At 40.9% G+C, this 23,271-nt stretch overlaps 1 pseudogene; it reads right to left on the reverse strand.

Moving 5' to 3' along the window:
- LOC124742263 overlaps nucleotides 1–23,271 on the reverse strand; it is a 59,067-nt pseudogene that overhangs the window by 25,750 nt on the left and 10,046 nt on the right.

Consider the following 23,271-nt stretch of genomic DNA (forward strand, 5'->3'; position numbering starts at 1 on the left):
GATAAACTGTTAATTAATTGCCAAGCTCACTAATGTGACCATTTTACAACAGGTACTTACTGCTTGGAGTATATGTGAATTTTCAGGCTTCCCTGATAGATCTGTTGCAAAAACACTTTGGGTTCCCCACCAGATAACATTATGCAAGTCCCTCCCTCAATATTTCAGTGACACAACGTTTTGGCATCTTCAGGTAGTGGTGATTTCCACCATCACTGCTGCAAGATGCAACTGGCAATTTCCACGTGGCAGCTTTGAAATTTATCATGTGGATGACTATGACCATCATATTTAGAATTCAGAGGATTTCATAGAATACCTGAAGATGCTTAAACTAGAACTTTCAGATCTTTTAGTTAGCTCAAATGTTATATCATTACTTACAAAAGTGCCCCTGCAGCCCTCATTAGAGATTATTAGCAGCAAGTTTGAGAAAGAAATTGTGGTGCTGTTTAAACATGTGCATACCTCATCCTATTTCTTATGTAACACCAACTACTTTGATCAAGTGGACAGTGCTCCCATGGGAGATCCTCTATTTCCCTTAGTAAATATCCAACATTCCTCCTTCTGGCAGAATGCTGAAGAGACATTTGTGGTGTGGCCCACATAATACAGACACTACCTATGTTCCTGCAGCATTTGCACTCGCTCCATCTGAATATTCAGTTCACTGTGTAAGTACAATAAGATGGCAGCTTACCATCCCTGGATGTCACGGTTAGAAGAAAAGCTGACAGAACACTGGGGCATAGTCTCTACTGAAAACTGATACACGCAGAGTTATATTTGCGGTCCAAAAGTTGCCGTCACCCTGCACAATGTGGTAGTGTCTTACACTCCCTGGCACATAGAGCACACGTGATCTCAGATACCGACAGTCTGCCTGGTGAACTGTAACACCTAAGAACAGTGTTCCAGCAGAATGTTTATTCTTGTAAACAGATCTCAAATGTGTTCTGAGCAAAGCAAGTTCAGTGTAGGGATGTAAATGAAGATACTTAGACAAGCACTGCAAATGGCTTTCTTGCCATATTTCAGTGGCATGTTTTCAAAAATAGGAAGAATCGCTAAGAGAAACAGAATCAAGTGTGTTTTTCGTCTACCAGCAAAACTAAGGAATTGCTTGGGTTCAGTTAAAGACAATCTTGACCTTAGAAAACACAGATCATATATAAGATCTGATGCCATTATGGCAAATCTTATATAGGGCAGACACCTCACATTGTGCAAGAACACTGTGTTCAACAGCGCTGACAAAAATGCCACCCAGTAAATTAGTGGTAGCAGAGCACTGCCTGAATACAGGGCACCACACGTTTCCCAAGAGGACTGAAATTTTATCCTCAGCGTCATCACTCTAGGATTGTGTTTTTAAGAATGAGGCATGTATCCATACGGTGGGCAATCTTACCAACAGGAATATGGAATTTTGACTAAGCACTGCCCAGAATCCAGCACTGACTGCCATGAAATTAAAACAGTAGAAACCAGATCCTCCGATGTATGACCTGATGCAGCACCTTGCAGAGAGTTAATTCAGCTTTTAACCACACGAGTGTCCAGAAGTGCAGTCATTGCCCACAACACATAAGCAGAAGGCTACTATGAATGGCATTTCCATCCAACTGGGAGTGCCTGTCCACACATTCGTACTCCTGCTTCTAGCCTGACAAATTTCAATTCTGCTGTGCGAATATCACCAGTCACATCTTGCAGCAGTGATGACAGGACCCACCACTACCTGAAGATGACGAACAGTTGTGTTGGTGAAATATTGTGAGGCTTGCACAAAGTTATTCAGTGGCAAATCTGAGAAGATTTGTATACATTATTTTTCTGTGATGCAGGTAATGTGCAGCAAAATGTGATAACTTTCTGCATTTGCCTTTTTATAAATTTCAAAATACCCCAAAAATTGGTGAGAAACACTGAACATATGACGTAACCAGATGACATACCCCACAGCATGTGCAGCAGTTGGGGCTGAGTGTAAAGGAATGATTGAGCAGTGCAATACTTTCATTTGAGCAAACAGAGCAAATTTCGAAAACATTTTGTAAATATGATCTGTTGTAAATGTAGATGTTACAAAATTATTGTCCCTGCTGTAATCAAGCAAAAGCAGTTCTGATTTTGTGTTTTTTGCTTCTGTCCCTTCTCTTTTTGTTTACAGACATTAGTTAGTAAAGAAACCATAGGTCATTTAATGGCAATGATGCTATTCTGAAGTTTATACTCATCTACTTGTTATGCAATATGGTAGGTTTTCATTGTACTGTACTTTGCAAGAAATCAAGGAAACTGCAAGATCGGTAAATAAAATAATAAACTTCAATATAAATACATAATTGTTTAACACAATGAAAAAATACTGCCTGCCAGATGCAAGACTCAAATCCTGAACACCATCACTAAAGTCGCACACGTGTGTCCGTAGCCACAATGATATGAATACTTGACTTGGGTTGGGATGATCAAGTGTGACAGGCCGAGAGGCTCAACCACTGCAAGCATGGCAAGGTACATCATCTGGTGACATTTGTCATTCGCTTTTGACACATTTCCCAACATTTGTATCGTATCCAACATTTGTGATCCCATGTGTCTTGTATTAAATTACTTGTCTCAGGGTCATATACAGTGCTTTGGAGGTTTTTAAATGATAATACGCATCACCCTGTCTGTGTGTGTGTGTGTGTGTGTGTGTGTGTGTGTGTGTGTGTGTTTATGTATATGAAACAAATGCTAACAAAGAGATAGAGGGCCTGGCCAGCTCAGTACAGCCGATAGATACACAAAACAGAACAGAAAATTGACGTATCCTAGCTTTCGGAACTTCGTTCCTTCATCAGGGAGGAGAGAGGGGAAAAAAGGGGAAGAAGGGAAAGTGGATTCAGTTATTCACAATCCAGGTTATGAAGCAACAGGTGAAAGGTAAACAGGGAGGGTAGCAAAGATGGAGGCATGGATGTCAGAGGGAAGCCAAAGATATTCTACTGTAATTACTGTGCCAGCTTCAAACCAAGGAGGATGAATACAGAAGTAAAGAGGTACATAGTATAAAGATAAACGCAACTATGTTGGATGAAAAGATGCATGAATGGCTAAAGAGGAAAGGGAAAGAGGAGAAGACTAAATAGTAAATGGGAGTGAGGTTGGTTAACATAGGTTCAGTCTAGGGGGATGGCGGGATGAAAGGATGTGTTGGAGTGCAAGTTCCCATCTCCGCAGTTCCGAGGTACTGGTGTTGGGTGGGAGAAGCCAAATGGCACATATGGTGTAGCAGGTTCCTAGGTCCCTAGAATTATGCTGGAGGATATGCTCCGCTACTGGGTATTGGACATCTCCTTGGCAGACAGTTCGTCTGTGTCCATTCATGCGCTCAGCCAGTTTAGTTGTCGTCATACCAATGTAAAAGGCTGTGCAGTGCAGGCATGTCAGCTGATAAATGACATGTTGTCTCACATGTGGCCCTGCCTTGAGTTGTGTATGTTATACCAGTAGCGGGGCAGGAGTAGTTGGTTGTGGGGGGATGCATGGGGCAGGTTTTGCATCGGGGTCGGTTACAGGGGTAGGAACCGCTGGGTAGAGAAGGTGGTCTGGGAATATTGTAGGGTTTGACAAGGATGTTACGGAGGTTAGGGGGTCGGCAAAAGGCAACTCTGGGTGGTGTGGGGAGAATATTGTCAAGGGATGATCTCACTTCAGGGCTTGACTTGAGAAATTCATATCCGTGGCAGAGTAATTAGTTGACTTATTCGAGGCCAGGATAATATTGGGTGAAAAGGGGGATGCTTCTGTGTGGTCTGGGGGTAGTAACATTGTTGTTGGGTGGGGAGGAATGTATTGCTTGGGAGATCTGTTTGTGGACAAGGTCTGCAGGATAGTTGTGGGAGAGGAATGCACTGATATATAATATAATAGAGGGAAACATTCCAAATGGGAAAAATATATCTAAAAGCAAAGATGATGTAACTTACCAAACGAAACCGTTGGTATGTTGATAGACACACAAACAAACACACACACAAAATTCAAGCTTTCGCAACCCACAGTTGCTTCATCAGGAAAGAGGGAAGGAGAGGGAAAGACGAAAGGATGTGGGTTTTAAGGGAGAGGGTAAGGAGTCATTCCAACCCTGGGAGTGGAAGGACTTACCTTAGGGGGGAAAAAGGACAGGTGTACACTCACGCGCGCACACACACACACACACACTCACACACACATATATTCATCCGCACATATACAGACACAAGCAGGGTATATGTGCGGATGGATATGTGTGTGTGTGTGTGTGTGTGTGTGTGTGTGTGTGTGTGTGTGTGTGTGGCATACTGATCTGAACTATGCAGCCTTCAAATGGAAGTTTTTTGATCACTCCTTATTTTTCACCCTGCCACCTTGGCAATATGTACCGCAAATCATCAGACAGACGACCTTCCTGCATGCTTCGAGCATCCCCTGGTGCTGTTCCGAACCAATGCTAATCTTTGTAACTGTCACGAGCAGTGTGTAGATTGCATCTTTGTATCCCACAAAGAGGTGACAGTTCCCAGTGGCATGAATGGTTACTGTTTATTGACTGTCACTGAGTTGGTGAGTCATTTGCTAAATCAGATCTTCTGAAGGAAGATTTAACAAAAAGAGCACATCCAGGAAAGGATGAAAGCATGTCTAATTAACTGCAACACAAAATTAATAATTAGTGGTTACAAAGATCCTCTGCAATAAAAAATAATGTCCACTTACTTCATGTATTAGTCTTCAAGTGACAGAATATATGTAACTGTGTCCTTATTTACACTGATTAAACAATGTAAATTCCAGGTAGGAATATCAACAGTGCAGGGAAAGATAGATCACTATTTACCGTAAAGAAAACAAAGTTGCACACAGGCACAACACACAAGCAAGCACACTGCGCGCGCACGCACGCACACACGCACACACAGAGAAAAAAAAACTGCCAAGTCCAGCAGCTAGGGGCAAGCTGCTGGAGTTGGCAGTCATATGTGTGTGACATGTGCTTGCCTGTGTGTATGAATGTGTGTGTTTCTCTGTATCTCTTTTGCTGATGAAGGCTGTGGCCGAAAGCTTTGTGTAAGTGCCTTTTTAATTGTGCCTGTCTACAATGTAACATGTCTCCTTTACAGTAAGCAGCAATCTATGTTTTCCTATATTCTTCATTTACACAGATGTAATTAACAAATCAGAGTCTATTTATTCCAGAGAAGTGACAGTTTGTTCATGGCAGTTCAGCACAAATCTCATTTTTTATTCACAGCAAGGCTACCTATAAATTATTCTGTGTGCCAGTGTTCATGCTGACTATAGGGATTCACACTGATCATGTGTAATTTGACATCTGGTCCTGTAAACTTACTTCTGCTCAACGTGAAAAATTCTCCAATCCACGTTTTGTAATTAACCTAAACATATCGAATAATGCACCCTTCAATATAACTGCTTATTGTCCACTTCCCATCACTCTATTCCCAATGTCAACCCAGCTGACTTCTACTTCTAATCCAAAAACCATGGTTGACTCAATGTTTGCTATTGCAAGCTATTGCAACACAAAAGTGCCAGAGGCACCAGTAATGATATATAATTAAAAATACTAGAAAGTAAGGCTCACCGGTTAGTTCATGCTAAGACAAACACTACAAGTGTCTAAGACACTGCGCTCTCACACAAGTACGAGGTCTGAATACATTCCAGTTACGATACACTAAACTATTTCATTCACGGTGGCAATATACATACTCTCTCCCCAATAAACAGAATAGTTATAACTCAATTGTTCACAAGTGTATATCATGACTCTTGCCACAGTTATGCAGTCAGTATGCCACAGGCGTGCCATAGAAAGGGATCAGGTTCAATTCCTTGTAGAGCCGGGAAATTCTGCTCGGTGGACAGACTGGAATAGGGCACACTCTGCTTGTAGTTCCAGCTGAGGAGCTACTCAAGTGAGAAGTAGTGTCTTCAACTTCTGGAAGTTGATAACAGCCTGGAGAGTTGTATACTGACCCCCTAACTCTCCATAGATATATAGTAGAGGACATCTCTCGAAGAGCATTGCGTGGTCTTCTGGGCCCAATCCAGAGTTCCTTTATCAATGTATATTGTATATCACCACTTGTACACACTCATCAGCACAGTACCATGTTGTCTCTTCACGTGGCAAATTTTTATTCCCTTGTTTCCAGATCAACATTTTTCCTCTTCTCTCTCTCTCTCTCTCTCTCTCTCTCTCTCTCTCTCTCTCTCTTTTTTTTAACTGTCATTACTTGCACCACACATATTCCACACAGTTTATGCTCACTCCTCACTCCTTCAATGATACTGCCCATCCTTCTCTAGTGTGCGAGTTGTCCCTGCTTTCCTGCGTGTTTGTTGGTTTAAACACCCTTGTTTCAAAAGAGAGTGACAGCTTAGATACAGTCTTGTCAACATTTTGTATTTTTATTTAGCAATTATTGTTTGAGCCTTATAGGCGAATGTCACAAGATATTGTCAACCACTGCATTCACTAGATTGGAATGGGGTTCATGGTAACTTATCAATTCATTTTTTAAGTTGCTGTTATCTTTTTCATCCTATCTTGGACTAGCTTTTCCATACTCCCACTCTATTTTACGTAGTCAAACAGTTATCTGCCCTTGCAAACTTGCTCCTTTACCACCAAGTTAACTAATACTGGGCAGCCTAACAGAAGTTCCAATATCCAGTCTTTCACCACAATTCACCTACACACACTTTTCACTCACTGATTTTCTTTTTTCAATGTCATAAATATTTTGCTTTCACAGACTGCTGTGCTTTGAACATAAAATTGTAGGAACATCTGCCTCACATGTCAGTTTTTTTTTTTATTTATTAAAGAATATGCTCCTTGCTTATTCCTATCTGCTTCTGATACATTTCCATTCTCACTTTTATTTTGTTTTGATCCATTTCTTTTTTCTTTGATAGACAAGTCAAACAACAATGGCAATATGTTGCAGCCCCCTGTGTTTCACCCTACTTACTACGAACTTACTTTTCTTAGCTTCCAATTTCATTAGTCATTTGGTTTCTAAGATACTTAAATTAAGTGTTTGACCCTATATTTTTATACCTTATTTTACCTTCGGTTGATAAAGGATTTCTGTTATGCTCACATAGAGAGAGCTGATTCTTTCCACCCCCCACCCCCCTTACCATGTCCTGAAACAAACTTATCGCCAAGTAACTTGCAGTTTTTTTCCTATTATTAATCTCTTAGTCTAGTCATCAATTTAGAAGTGTCTGTTGTTGGTCCCATTGTCTAATAATTTGTACATTTATACACATGAAGTTCCAATTTTTATTTGGAACATATAGACTCTGATAATCATGAATCACAGTTCAAATGGCTCTGGGCACTATGGGACTTAACATCTGAGCCAAGGCAGGATTCAAACCTGCGACCGTAGCAGTCGCGCGATTCTGGACTGAAGCGTCTAGAACCGCTCGGCAACGGTGGTTGGCGAATCATAGTTACCATCACATGGACAGAAATACTGTGTTAACTTTATTACAACCAAGGGACATAGCTAAAAATGTCTTTACATAATTTCCAGTCCTGATTACTTTCCTTTAATTTAATCTCACAAATAGGTTAGTGTAACATGATGTTGACAGAGGCAAATTATATATACTCACAAATTATTTAGCTAGAGGTATCTGGTTTGTATGTCTTGGAGGGAGGAGGGTGCAAGCTGAAAACTTCAAGAAAAGATTACTCATTTCATACCTGCTGGATTTAACTGCAGTTTATCTCTTCCATATACCAACCACATACCTAATGTGCATGGCAAACAGTTTGAAAGTATTATTCTATACTCAGCATTTGGAACTATCAGTTCCTTCATGAGAGAGGAAAGAGGGATAAGTTTCTGAAGGTCTGAAAGGTCACTCGGACTCCATGACTAATGTGAGGACAAGAGGAACAAATGTGTCTATAAGAAGTTTTGGAATTTCACCTCCTGAAGGTAAAATACTGATCAGTCTGTCAGTCTTCTAGTAATTTTATGGTTTCCTCACATGAATTTTCACTTGGACACGATTATTCTATGTTTCATCACTCACCTGAGAGATATCTCTGAATTCCCAAAGAGACACACCTTCGAATTGCCATCAGCTGTTATCCGTAAACGGTTGCACGTGCCACAGAAGTGTTCACTCATTGAGGTAATAAATCCCACATGTCCCTTCAAGCCCGGGACATGGGATGCCTGCAAAAAGAAATTGTAAGAAAATAGCTACTGCTGTTGTGAAAATACTATAAATGTGTTGCTCACCAAGTGGAGGAAGGAGAAAACGTGCATTAAGGGGAGTTTGAACGCCCTATCCTGACAATGTTAAATTTAGTGACTTAACTTCCCCGTATTTCAGGAACAACTGTAGCCATTGACAAGAAACTTTTACAGCACATTAAACTATATGTTCTGAGTCTTACAATAATTGCATTTCAGCCATTGCTTTTGGAAATACAATTTTTTAATTACACAGTTAAAATTTTGTGTACTTTTTTGTATGTTATTCTAAATAATTTTATTTATACATAACATTATGTTCTTCTTTTAGTTCGGAAGACTCAGGATACATATGTTATTACTTCCTGAAAATTTGAATTCGCTACTCGAAGTAGTTTCTGAGATTTAGGGAAAAATGCAAGAGAAAATGTAAATTTTCAGGAAGAGTTTTTAAAGTTTTAATAGACTGTTACTTAATATGTGCTTAACATTTTATTTTTAGTCACTCAGAAGCACCCTGCACCATACTGTATATCATCCTCTTGATCTTTTTTAAGTTTTTTCTTGGTTTCATTCTTTCTGGACTCCGTAGTGGCCAACTGTGCTGCATACTCTGCTTTACCAGTACAAACCTTGTCCATCCATTCAAATTCTCTGATGCAGTTTGCTCCAGAATTAATTCCCATATGTTGCAGCACTTTCACGCTACCAATGCTGCCATCATTAAAAGCAATAACAGCATGACTGACCCCCACTTTAGTGTCTTCATTACAAGAAAAACATTTTTTGGTCGACATCTACATCCATACTACTCAAGCCACCTGACGGTGTAGGGTACCTTGAGTACCTCTATTGGTTCTCCCTTCTATTCCAGTCTCGTATTGTTTGTGGAAAGAAGGATTGTCGGTATGCCTCTGTGCGGGCTCTAATCTCTCTCATTTTATCCTCATGGTCTCTTCGCGGGATATACATAGGAGGGAGCAATATACTGCTTGACTCCTCGGTGAAGGTATGTTCTCGAAACTTCAGCAAAAGTCCGTACCGAGCTACTGAGCGTCTCTTCTGCAGAGTCTTCCACTGGAGTTTATCTAACATCTCTGTAACGCTTTCGCAATTACTAAATGATCCTATAACGAAGCATGCTGCTCTCTGTTGGATCTTCTCTATGTCTTCTATCAACCCTATCTGGTACGGATCCCACACTGCTGAGCAGTATTCAAACAGTGGGCGAACAAGCGTACTGTAACCTAATTCCTTTGTGTTCGGATTGCATTTCCTTAGGATTCTTCCAACGAATCTCAGTCTGGCACCTGATTTACCGACGATCAACTTTATATGATCATTCCATTTTAAATCACTCCTAATGCATACTCCCAGATAATTTATGGAATTAACTGCTTCCAATTGCTGACCTGCTATATTGTAGCTAAATGATATGGGATCTTTCTTTCTATGTATTCGCAGCACATTACACTTGTCTACATTGAGATTCAATTGCCATTCCCTGCACCATGCATCAATTCGCTGCAGATTATCCTGCATTTCAGTACAATTTTCCATTGTTGCAACCTCTCGATATACCACAGCATCATCCGCAAAAAGCCTCAGTGAACTTCCGATGTCATTCACAAGGTCATTTACGTACATTGTGAATAGTAACGGTCCTACGACACGCCCCTGCAGCACACCTTAAATCACTCTTACTTCGGAAGACTTCTCTCCATTGAGAATGACATGCTGCGTTCTGTTATCTAGCAACTCTTCAATCCAATCACATAATTGGTCTGATAGTCCATATGCTCTTACTTTGTTCATTAAACGATTGCGGGGAACTGTATCGAACGCCTTGCGGATGTCAAGAAACACAGCATCTATTTGGGAACCCGTGTCTATGGCCCTCTGAGTCTCGTGGACGAATAGCGCGAGCTGGGTTTCACACGATCATCTTTTTCGAAACCCATGCTGATTCCTACAGAGTAGATTTCTAGTTTACAGAAAAGTCATAATACTCGAACATAATACATGTTCTAAAATTCTACAACTGATCGACGTTAGAGATATAGGTCTATAGTTCTGCACTTCTGTTGGACGTCCCTTCTTGAAAATGGGGATGACCTGTGCCCTTTTCCAATTCTTTGGAACACTATGCTCTTGTAGAAACCTACAGTACACTGCTGCAAGAAGGGGGACAAGTTCCTTCGCATACTCTGTGTAAAACTGAACTGGTATCCCATCAGGTCCAGTGGCCTTTCCTCTTTTGAGTGATTTTAATTGTTTCTTTATCCCTCTGTCATCTATTTCAATATCTACCATTTTGTCATCTGTGTGACAATCTAGAGAAGGAACTACAGTGCAGTCTTCCTCTGTGAAACAGCTTTGGAAAAAGACATTTAGTATTTCGGCCTTTAGTCCATCATCCTCTGTTTCAGTACCTTTTTGGTCACAGAGTGTCTGGACATTTTGTTTTGATCCACCTACCGCTTTGACATAAGAGCAAAATTTCTTAGGATTTTCTGCCAAGTCAGTACATAGAACTTTACTTTCGAATTCATTTAACGCCTCTCGCATGGCCCTCCTCACATTACATTTCGCTTCGCGTAATTTTTGTTTGTCTGCAAGGTGTTGGCTATGTTTATGTTTGCTGTGAAGTTCCCTTTGCTTCCGCAACAGTTTTCTAACTTGGTTGTTGTACCACGCTGGCTCTTTTTCATCTCTTACGATCTTGCTTGGCACATACTCATCTAATGCATATTGTACGATGGTTTTGAACTTTGTCCACTGATCCTCAACACTATCTGTACTTAAAACAAAACTTTTGTGTTGAGCCATCAGGTACTCTGAAATCTGATTTTTGTCACTTTTGCTAACCAGAAAAATCTTCGTACCTTTTTTAATATTTCTATTTACGGCTGAAATCATCGATGCAGTAACCACTTTATGATCGCTGATTCCCTGTTCTGCGTTAACTGTTTCAAATAGTTCAGGTCTGTTTGTCACTAGAAGGTCTAATATGTTATCGCCACGAGTCGGTTCTCTGTTTAACTGCTCAAGGTAGTTTTCAGATGAAGCTCTTAAAAAATTTCACTGGATTCTTTGCCCCTGCCATCCGTTATGAAAGTTTGAGTCTCCCAGTCTATATCCGGCAAATTAAAATCTCCACCCATAACTATAACATGGTGGGCAAATCTACTCGAAAAATTTTCCAAATTATCCTTCAGGTGCTCAGCCACAACAGCTGCTGAGCCAGGGGGCCTATAGAGACATCCAATTACCATGTCTGAGCCTGCTTTAACCATGACCTTCACCCAAATTATTTCACATTTCGGATCTCCGTCAATTTCCTTCGATACTATTGCACTTCTTATCGCTTTAAACATGCCTCCCCCTTCACTGTCCAGCCTGTCTCTGCGGTATACATTCCAATCTGAGTTTAGAATTTATTACTGTTTACATCTGGTTTCAGACAACTTTCTGTCCCTAGTACTATGTGGGCATTGTGACCGTTTATTAATCAGAGCAGTTCTGAGACATTTCTATAGATGCTCCTGCAGTTTACTATTAGCACATTAATATTGTTATTCCCTGTTGCATTTTGTCTATTTCTACCTTGTCGCATCTCAGGAGGTGTCTTGTCGGGCCTAGGGAGGGAATTCTCTAACCTAAAAAACCCACATGTGCACTCCACACATACTCCGCTACCCTTGTAGCCGCTTCCTGCATGTAGTGCACGCGTGACCTATTCAGGGGGACCCTACTTTTCTCCACCCGATAGCGGAGGTCGAGAAATTTGCACCCCAGATCTCCACAGAATCGTTTGAGCCCCTGGTTTAAGCCTTCCACTCGGCTCCAAACCAGAGGACCACTATCGGTTCTGGGAACGATACTACAAATAGCTAGCTCAGATTCCACCCCGCGAGGCTTTCCGCCTTCACCAACTCCGCTAACCGCCTGTACGAACTGAGGATGACCTCTGAACTCAGACGGCAGGAGTCATTGGTGCCGACATGAGCAACAATTTGCAGTCGGGTGCACCCAGTGCTCTCTATCACTGCCGGCACGGCCTCCTCCACATCTCGGATGAGACCCCCGGCAAGCAGACAGAGTGAACACCGACCTTCTTCCCCGACCTTTCCGCTATTTCCCTAAGGGGCTCCATCACCCGCCTAACGTTGGAGCTCCCAATAACTAATAAACCCCTCCCCCCCCATGTGCCTGCTTGCTGAAGGAGTGGCCACATGTCCACTCACAGGCAGAACGGACGATGCCACACGGCCAGCCTCCACACTGACCCTCCGCCTCGTGCGCCGCGAATGCCGCTGAACCCGCCACTCCCCTTGGGAAGAGGGTGGCCCAACCGCGCCCGGTACCCGCAAAGATGTGTCGACAGAAGGGTCAGTGGGTGAAGCATGTAACACCTGGGGTGTACCATGCAACGCACCAGACTCCCCACTGCCGCTACACTCCAAGGCTACAGCCTGAAGACGGCTAATCGCGGCCATCAACACGTTCAGCTGTTCGCGAACAGTGGCCAGCTCCTCCTGTGTCCGTACACAGCAGTCACACATCCTATCCATACTAAGAAATCAATTTACTGTAGAGAGTTAATCAACTTATAACTGGACTGCTAATTCACTAAAGGCGGCTGATAGTTGACTAAACTGTGGTTACTAGACACTTCCTGTAGAAAACAATGAAAATAGCACTACCTGTCTCTGGACTGTATTCAAAACAAACACTAGCACTACTGGCACTATGGCTGACTAAACAGACTCTCTCTGACTGTATTCAAAACAAACACAAAATCTATGGAACACTATTACTAGCACTCGACAATTAAAGCTTCCTAAAAGCAAAAACACACGGGAGAAGAAGTGACAAGTAAGAAAAATAGAGTTAACACTTAAACTAGCGTAGCTCGCTGCACAGCAGACGTGACGCAGATGGCAGTTACGATGACACTGACACTATAAGATTATTGAACGACTCATTGGGATTTTGAGTCTGACAATGCAGACACTTCTTCAACAATTCAGGATTGCCAGGTCTCTGTAAACAGGTTTTATGATATCCACAACTGCTGCTGGGATGGAATGTTTATGGCTGTATGACCTGTTTGAGTACTGGGCATTGCGGTAATTGTACCATGAACCAGATCCAGGAGGGCAAAGATGGTGTACTGGTTTATCATCAGCTGACAGTCTCTGGAAGAAGGTAGCCCATACTGCCTGCTTCATTTTCAACAAATCCTCAGTATTATTTCTAATGGCAATCTCATAATACTGTTGTAGTTCATCAATCATTTTGTCTGTCAGCCTGCTTCTTATGGTCTTACCACCTGAAAGTTTCTTGTCTCTCAAACTTTGTTTCAACTTCCTCAATCTGGTACCCATCCTCTTCTGGACATGACCAACACATTCCATTTCTGTGATAAGCTTCTCACCATAAGGCTGAGTGGCTACTACACTGTTATATGCATTTGAGTCTGCCTAACCTAAGAACTTAGTGTAACACACTCGCCTTTAGTTTACAGATCGATTATAAATTTCAACAGCTGCACAGGCCTCCGTACGACTAGTTGTCCTTCATAATTTCTGTCACAGATATGCCCTTCTTCATTCCCTGATTTATACTTATAACAATGTTTGGTTAAAATCTGGAAATCTATTAGCTTTCCAGTATCCACACTGGTCACTGTAGCAACAGAATTCTTAGAACTGCAGCTGCGCTTCTACCAAGTGCCCCAAAAGCTACTGATATGTCAATCATACCATCGTTTATTTCAGCAGCTTCATTTTCAGCACCCTTAATTGACTCACATGCAGCAGATTTCACAGCAGCTCCAATAAATCCTGCATACTTGTCCATTTTACAAAGTGGGCGTGGCATATACATCATGACACACATTGTTTCTGCTGCAGTGTGTCCTTTGCCAATAGCTCTCAATCCATAAAACCACCTAACATTTATTTCAAAATAATTATCTTTACCCTTATCAGAATTCCAAAATGAATGAGTATATTTACAACTGGCAGAATTAATGATAAGTTTCCTGGCTTGTCCATTTGATACCTCAATGTCTTCATGTAAACTAACTGGCCCTCCACATACATACAGCACACACATTCACATAACATCCCTATTAGGATGTGTAAATGTATCAGAATATAACTTAACCTACCGTTTACATGAGTTTTGTTTTGAGATAACTGTGTTATCACTATGTTTCATTTTAATCTTCGAAGCACTAATGGGTGTTTCGCTAGATACTCATGAGTTTGCCAGTATTTCATTGTCTGTAACTTCACACACCACATGCTGAACACAATGTTTCTCTTTATTCAAAAATTTATTCCCATGAAACCCACATTTCTTAAAAACACTTCATTTTGGAGTCATACTTTTTGAGAGATTTACCAGTCTATTCGTCACTTTTCCTCGGAAAAACGTTAGCACTTCGATATACAAAGCATGTTTATACTATGAAAAGATACGATACTATTTTTGACACTGCTACCAATACAAACACATAATTTAATCTTCATAACACAGCAATCCACAGCTTTCTACAGGGTGGTCCATTGATAGTGACCGGGCCAAATATCTCACGAAATAAGCATCAAATGAAAAAACTACAAAGAACGAAATTCGTCTAGCTTGAAGGGAGAAACCAGATGGCGCTATGGTTGGCCTGCTAGATGGCACTGCCATAGGTCAAACTCATATCAACTGCATTTTTTAAAAATAGGAACCCCCATTTTTTTATTACATATTCATGTAGTACGTAAAGAAATATGAATGTTTTAGCTGGACCACTTTTTTCGCTTTGTGATAGATGGGGCTGTAATAGTCAAAAATGGTTCAAATGGCTCTGAGCACTATGGGACTTAACTTCTGAGGTCATCAGTCCCCTAGAACTTAGAACTACTTAAACCTAACTAACCTAAGGACATCACACACATCCATGCCCGAGGCAGGATTCGAAACTGCGACCGTAGCGGTCGCGCGTTTCCAGACTGTAGCGCCTAGCACCGCTCGGCCACTCCGGCCAGCTGCTGTAATAGTCACAAACATGTAAGTATGTGGTATCACATAACATTCCGCCAGTGCGGACGGTATTTGCTTCATGATACATTACCCGTGTTAAAATGGACCGTTTACCAATTGCGGAAAAGGTCGATATCGTGTTGATGTATGGCTATTGTGATCAAAATGCGCAAGGGGCGTGTGCTATGTATGCTGCTCGGTATCCTGGACGACATCATCGAAGTGTCCAGACCATTCGCCCGATAGTTACATTATTTAAGGAAACAGGAAGTGTCCAGCCACATGTGAAACACCAACCACGACCTGCAACAAAAGATGATGATGCCCTAGTAGGTGTTTTAGCTGCTGGGGCAGCTAATCCACACATCAGTAGCAAACAAATTGCGAGAGAATTGGGAATCTCAAAAACGTCGGTGTTGAGAATGCTACATCAACATCGATTGCACCCGTACCATATTTCTATGCACCAGGAATTGCATGGCGATGACTTTGAACGTCATGTACAGTTCTGCCACAGGGCACAAGAGAAATTACGGGACGATGAAAGATTTTTTGCATGCGTTCTATTTAGCGATGAAGCATCATTCACCAACAGCGGTAACCTAAACCGCCATAATATGCACTATTGGCCAACGGAAAATCTACGATGGCAGCGACAAGTGGAACAGCAGCGAGCTTGTCAGGTTAATGTATGGTGTGGCATTAAGGGAGGAAGGATAATTGGCCCCCATTTTATCGATGGCAATCTAAATGGTGCAATGTATGCTGATTTCCTGCGTAATGTTCTACCAATGTTACTACAAGATGTTTCACTGCATGACAGAATGGCGATGTACTTCCAACATGATGGATGTCCGGCACATAGTTTGCGTGCGGTTGAAGCATTATTGAATAGCATATTTCATGACAGGTGGATTGGTCATCAAAGCACCATACCATGGCTTGCACATTCACCGGATCTGACGTCCCCGGATTTCTTTCTGTGGGGAAAGTTGAAGGATATTTGCTATCGTGATCCACCGACAATGCCTGACAACATGCGTCAGTGCATTGTCAATGCATGTGCGAACATTACGGAAGGCGAACTACTCACTGTTGAGAGGAATGTCATTACACGTATTGCCAAAGGCATTGAGGTTGACAGACATCATTTTGAGCATTTATTGCATTAATGTGGTATTTACAGGTAATCACGCCGTAACAGCATGCGTTCTTAGAAATGATAAGTTCACAAAGGTACATGTATCACATTGGAACAACCGAAATAAAATGTTCAAATGTACCTACATTCTGTATTTTAATTTAAAAAACCTACCTGTTACCAACTGTTCGTCTAAAATTATGAGACATATGTTTGTGACTATTACAGCGCCATCTATCACAAAGCGAAGAAAGTGGTCCAACTAAAACATTCATATTTCTTTACGTATTATACGAATATGTAATAAAAAATGGGGTTCCTACTTAAAAAAACACAGTTGATATCAGTTTGATCTATGGCAGCGCCTTATAGCAGGCCAACCATTGCTCCAGCTGGTTTCCCCTTTCGAGCTAGACAAATTTCGTTCTTTGTAGTTTTTTCGTTTGACACTTACTTCGTGAGATATTTGGCCCAGTCACGATCAATGGACTACGCTGTATATAAAAAATTACCGATTTTATTAGGTCTTGAAGTAATGCATGTAAAAATTTTAACATTTTCAACTGGTGTAGATAATATTTTAGAAAATAAAATAAAATACTTCCCACGCAAGTTTATAAGTAATATACATATCATTTTATTTGGAAAATTGCAAATTTTATAATCAGATAAAAACCCGAAAAAAAGAACAAGAATGTTTTCCCCTTCTAACTCCCCTTAAAGTTACGGAAATGTGCAAGCTTTCGGAGCCAGTGGCTTCTTCTTCTGGCAGAAACAATGAAGGGGAAGGAAAAGGGAAGAAAGAAAAGGATTGTCAAGGTTTAGGAAATGGGGAGAGTTGCAGAAAAGCTGCAGAGAAACCCAGGCCAGGACAGACTTACTGAATGGGATGAGAAATATGTAACTAAACCAGTCCATCTCTCATACCACCAGCAAATGTGAAGTATTCTTGTGATTGGTAGTAAGTCATAAACATTAAATTATTTTCAATGTATGTTCATATGTAATACTGCACGTACCTTTGAGGTATCATTGGGCCCATTGGGAAGAGGATCAAAATCAGGCCACTGCTTTCTAATTATTTGGAGCATTTCACTAAATGAGACCATCTTCCCATCATTCCATTTGTTGCCGCTGAAAGGCATGTACTCGATAAATCTTACATCAACATTTTACTCTTTTGTTAACTCCACAAAACTGCACACTTCATCTTCATTAAAATCTCGCATTACAACACAATTTATCTGTGGAAGAAAGACACCATTAAAAACTTGGTATCAGATAAAGCTTGGTTTAAACAGAGTTTGAAAGACTTTTCGATAGGCAACTCATCCTACTCTATAGATGAATATCTTAACAGTGGCTGTTAGGCCAGCTTAAATAAGAATGTCTGTTAGATTTCAGTTCTGAGAGCACTTTGTCATAACAGTCAAGATTATGTACTTTTTGTTTGATAAATTTATTAATAGTGCATAACAATGTTTCAGTCTGACAGCGTATCAATTCTGAAAATATTAGCTGTTCCAGTTTGTATTGTATTCACCTAGTTTGACAATCTCCTGACAAATGATCAGGGTATTCAAATGTTTTATATTTTTTGTGTTATACTTTCTGGCATGTTACTCACCCATGAGAATCATCTCATGTTTTGGGTCTTGGAACAAAAGCTGAATCTAATCTAATCTAACCTACAAAATAATGGTTCTACAAGTCTGTAGTTATATTTGTATACCTCACTGATTCTGTTAAATTAATCTTTTTCTCTCTTTTTAGAGAATGTGGGAATTTATCTTAGCATGCCAAGCTGTTAACCTTCTTAACAATTTACGAAAATTAAACTACATACATCTCCAATCTTTTTCCCCACTCCAACGCACACATCTTTTGCTGAAGGTATTATTTTAACTATTACATTAAATTATGAAGCTTTCTTGAAACTGTGCTGCCATTTGTGAAACAAAGTTAAAAGTGTTCTCAAGATAAAAGGTCTTCACAAAAGGAGCATTTAGTATCTGTGCAGGTGGTAACACTGACAGCCTTCATATAAACAAGCCCAAATGGTAGAACATCCTTATTTACGCATACACGCAATGGCAGAAAAAAGGAAAAGAGCACACCTTTCATTCAAGCATTGAATATATAAACTGATGAGACAAAACACTATGACCTCCTGTTTGATAATGTGTTTGTCCACTGTTGGAACACAATACAGCAGTGATTTTGTGTGGGACAAGTTCAACAAATTTCAAGTATGTTCCCAGCATTATGTGAGGTATGTTCCCAGCATTATGCAGCACCGCATGTCTAAGCACAGGTCATGTAATTCCCATAAATTGGAGATCAGTGGTTTCTGGGTGCAGAACTGGTATCTGATAGCATCGCAGATGTATTCCATCAGATTCAGAAGGGGTGAATTTGATTCTGGCCTCTTGACACTGAAAGTCATATTGTTGAAACATGTCACCTTCATTAGGGACAGGGTGCGGACAGTGCACAATAATGTTCACACAGAACAAAGCTGTTATGGAGCCTTCAGTTACTACCACAGGACCCACAGAAGACCAGGTGAATGTCCTCCATAGCATAATATTGCTCCCACTGGCCTACGTCTACCTTTCAAGCACCAATTCACTCTGTTGACAGTGTATGTGCACAAAACCGTCAAGCAGGTGTAATGCGAAACACGAATGATTCAACCAGATGACACATTTCTATTGATTCACTGCCCAATCTCAATGCTCCTGAGCCACAGAAATTGTAATTCAACAGTGTTGTCAACATGGGAACATACAGGGGTTGTCTACAGCAGAGCCCTATGTTTAACAGTGTGCAATGAATGGTGTGCTCTGAAATACTCGTGCTTGCACCAACACTGTGTCATCAGACCTGCCACAGAAATTAGCTTCCTCAGCTGAATGTCATCTTTTTCAAAGGAACCATCCCAGCATTTGTCTTAAATCATTTAGGGAAATCAAGGAAAACCCAAATTTTGGTGGCCCGATGGGACTCGGGTCCGTTGTCCTCTCGAAGGCAAGTCCACTGTCTGACCACTGTGGTGGCATGACCTAGTCTTAATTAAGCCAGAAAATCCTGGGAAATGCTGACATACTTATTGATTTAAGATATAACAATTTAAAACAATCCTTTCATGAATTTCACTACAATTTTCTGCTCTTTTGAAAAAAAATTCTTTTGACTGTTTTGATGTTGTTTAATATGTTTAAATAATGATGGCAGTCTCTATAAAAGGGCAGTTTGACTTTTAAGTTTAGTTATACTGTTTTAAACTACATCCTTCATCTATTTGTCCACCCAGAAGTGCTATAGGATATAACTTGAAGACTATGGTGAGGTGGTGGGGGACAGTCATGTGTTGAGAAGGAGGTGCTGCCAGAAATGAAGTGTGACACTGCATACAGGGAGAATAAAAATACTCTATTCCATATTCATTTACAATCTAATTCTGGCCCCCATATGGTTTTACTTTTCTCCAATAAGAAAAAAAGACATTGTCAGTAACTGTCTTTATAAGGTCTTAAAAGGAAACAAACAATAGAAAATCTAGGCTGGAATAATGACCATATTATAAAAAAGATACATTGCTATTTACTGTATACAGGAGATGTTAGGTGACAGACAAGCACAACAAAAAGACTACTAAACACGTAAGCTTTCGATCAGAAAGTCTTCTTCCAAAGTGGACAAACACACACACACACACACACACACACACACACACACACACACACACACACACACACACACGAGACCGTTGTTTCTCCCATGATGCGCAGTTGCTCCCAGTCTGGCCCTAGCAGCCAGAGACAGTGGTCATGTATGTGTGATCTGCATTTGCGCGCGCGCGCGTGTGTGTGTGTGTCTGTGTGTGTGTGTGTGTGTGTGTGTGTGGGAAAGGGGGGGGAGAGTTTGCACCAAAAACTTACGTGTTTAATAGGTGGTTTTTTTTTTTTTTTTTTTTTTTTTTTTTTTTTTTTTTTTTTTTTTTTTTTTTTTTTTTTTTTTTTTTTTTTGCCCCCCCCCCCCCCCCCCCTGCCTGCAACACAACATCTACAGTATACAGTGAGTGCCAATCTATCATTTGATAATACTGTCGTTACCACCTTTCCAAGAGGCATATTTTGGAGGAATCCGAAGGGCTCTACTAATTTGTACAAGAGGAAGGAGAGCACAATCTCAATGTAAGTTTTTAGAAAACTGGTACGTGCATTACTTCTGCAAACCTTTCAGAAAGGACACGGTATGCACTTCATTCAGCAAGATGCGTAATAAACAATATTAGCAATACTGCATCAAACTTGTTCACTTTCATCTTTGGATTAAACATTCGATTTCAGAGAGTACAGAATTTGGCAGAATCAAATATTGGGGATATGTGGAACTGGGACAATGGCATATTTTTTACCCATTCAACAAACTAAGCACTGCTGATTGCTACTTTTATTGTGTCTGCTGCTGCAATGCATATATGAAACTGTAAGTGCAGCATCTATGATGGAATAAAATGTTATACAAATGAAACAAGCAGGCACAGTGAAATAGAGTAGTATGGCTCATCATTTCGGTCTCACAGATTAGCAGGTGTTGACTTGAAAGATAATACTTAAGAAGTTGAATCCAAAGGAGAGGATGTACCGTATTTACTCAAATCTAAGCTGCTCTTTTTTTCCGGTTTTTGTAACCCAAAAAACTGCCTCCGGCTTAGAATCGAGTGCAAAAGCAAGTGGAAGTTCTGAAAAATGTCGGTAGGTGCTGCCACAACAAACTTCTGCCGTCGAATATATGTAGCGCTACAGCCGTGTACCGCAAGTCTCTAGGGGAACGGAGGGTTCCAAATGATTGGAAAAGAGCACAGATAGTCCCAGTCTTCAAGAAGGGTCGTCGAGCAGATGCGCAAAACTATAGAGCTATATCTCTTACGTCGATCTCTTGTAGAATTTTAGAACATGTTTTTTGCTCACGTATCATGTCATTTCTGGAAACCCAGAATCTACTATGTAGGAATCAACATGGATTCCGGAAACAGCGATCGTGTGAGACCCAACTCGCCTTATTTGTTCATGAGACCCAGAAAATATTAGATACAGGCTCCCAGGTAGATGCTATTTTTCTTGACTTCCGGAAGGCGTTCGATACAGTTCAGCACTGTCGCCTGATAAGCAAAATAAGAGCCTACGGAATATCAGACCAGCTGTGTGGCTGGATTGAAGAGTTTTTAGCAAACAGAACACAGCATGTTGTTATCAATGGAGAAACATCTACAGACGTTAAAGTAACCTCTGGCGTGCCACAGGGGAGTGTTATGGGACCATTGCTTTTCACAATATATATAAATGACTTAGTAGATAGTGTCGGAAGTACCATGCGGCTTTTCGCGGATGATGCTGTAGTATACAGAGAAGTTGCAGCATTAGAAAATTGTAGCGAAATGCAGGAAGATCTGCAGCGGATAGGCACTTGGTGCAGGGAGTGGCAACTGACCCTTAACATAGACAAATGTAATGTATTGCGAATACATAGAAAGAAGGATCCTTTATTGTATGATTATATGATAGCGGAACAAACACTGGTAGCAATTACTTCTGTAAAATATCTGGGAGTATGCGTGCGGAACGATTTGAAGTGGAATGATCATATAAAATTAATTGTTGGTAAGGCGGGTACCAGGTTGAGATTCATTGGGAGAGTGCTTAGAAAATGTAGTCCATCAACAAAGGAGGTGGCTTACAAAACACTCGTTCGACCTATACTAGAGTATTGCTCATCAGTGTGGGATCCGTACCAGATCGGTCTGACGGAGGAGATAGAGAAGATCCAAAGAAGAGCGGCGCGTTTCGTCACAGGGTTATTTGGTAACCGTGATAGCGTTACAGAGATGTTTAATAAACTCAAGTGGCAGACTCTGCAAGAGAGGCGCTCTGCATCGCGGTGTAGCTTGCTCGCCAGGTTTCGAGAGGGTGCGTTTCTGGATGAGGTATCGAATATATTGCTTCCCCCTACTTATACCTCCCGAGGAGATCACGAATGTAAAATTAGAGAGATTAGAGCGTGCACGGAGGCTTTCAGACAGTCGTTCTTCCCGCGAACCATACGCGACTGGAACAGGAAAGGGAGGTAATGACAGTGGCACGTAAAGTGCCCTCCGCCACACACCGTTGGGTGGCTTGCGGAGTATCAATGTAGATGTAGATGTAGATGTACACAGGCATGCTTCGTAGGCACAAAGATAAATACTGGCGCCAAAACCTCTGCGTCAGTAAATAAATTAAAAAAAAAGGTGGAAGACAATTTTCATACATTATCCAACGAAGTAAATACAAATTCCGTATTGTTCATCTTCGAATGTAGCAGAACTTCAATGTATTACGAAAATCCGACTGGCAAGACTGTTTGGGATGTTTGTCAATATGGCCAACTCTACGTTTTGAATTTTTTCCTACCTGTGAGAAGAGATGGTTGCTAATAGGAACCTGATGTAATGTGAATCACATGCAGTATTCTCTTCATCATAAGAGTAATACGAATATAAACATTTTGCCACGTATTCTTTCGTGTTTGCTGCTATCTTATTTAAATCCTGTCTGCCTAATAAACTATGAAACTAGAGTGAGACAACAGCAAACGCGGAAGAATATACATATCGTGTCATGTTTATATTGGTATTATTCTTATGCCTAATAGTGATACAGTCATAAATGAAGCACGGCAACTGACTAGATTTTTAAATCTAAGATGACTCTAATTTCTGTGCAGAATTTGATGTACTAAAGAAGCGGCCGCAAA

This window comes from Schistocerca piceifrons, unplaced genomic scaffold, assembly GCF_021461385.2.
Source record: "Schistocerca piceifrons isolate TAMUIC-IGC-003096 unplaced genomic scaffold, iqSchPice1.1 HiC_scaffold_2281, whole genome shotgun sequence".
NCBI lineage: Eukaryota > Metazoa > Arthropoda > Insecta > Orthoptera > Acrididae > Schistocerca > Schistocerca piceifrons.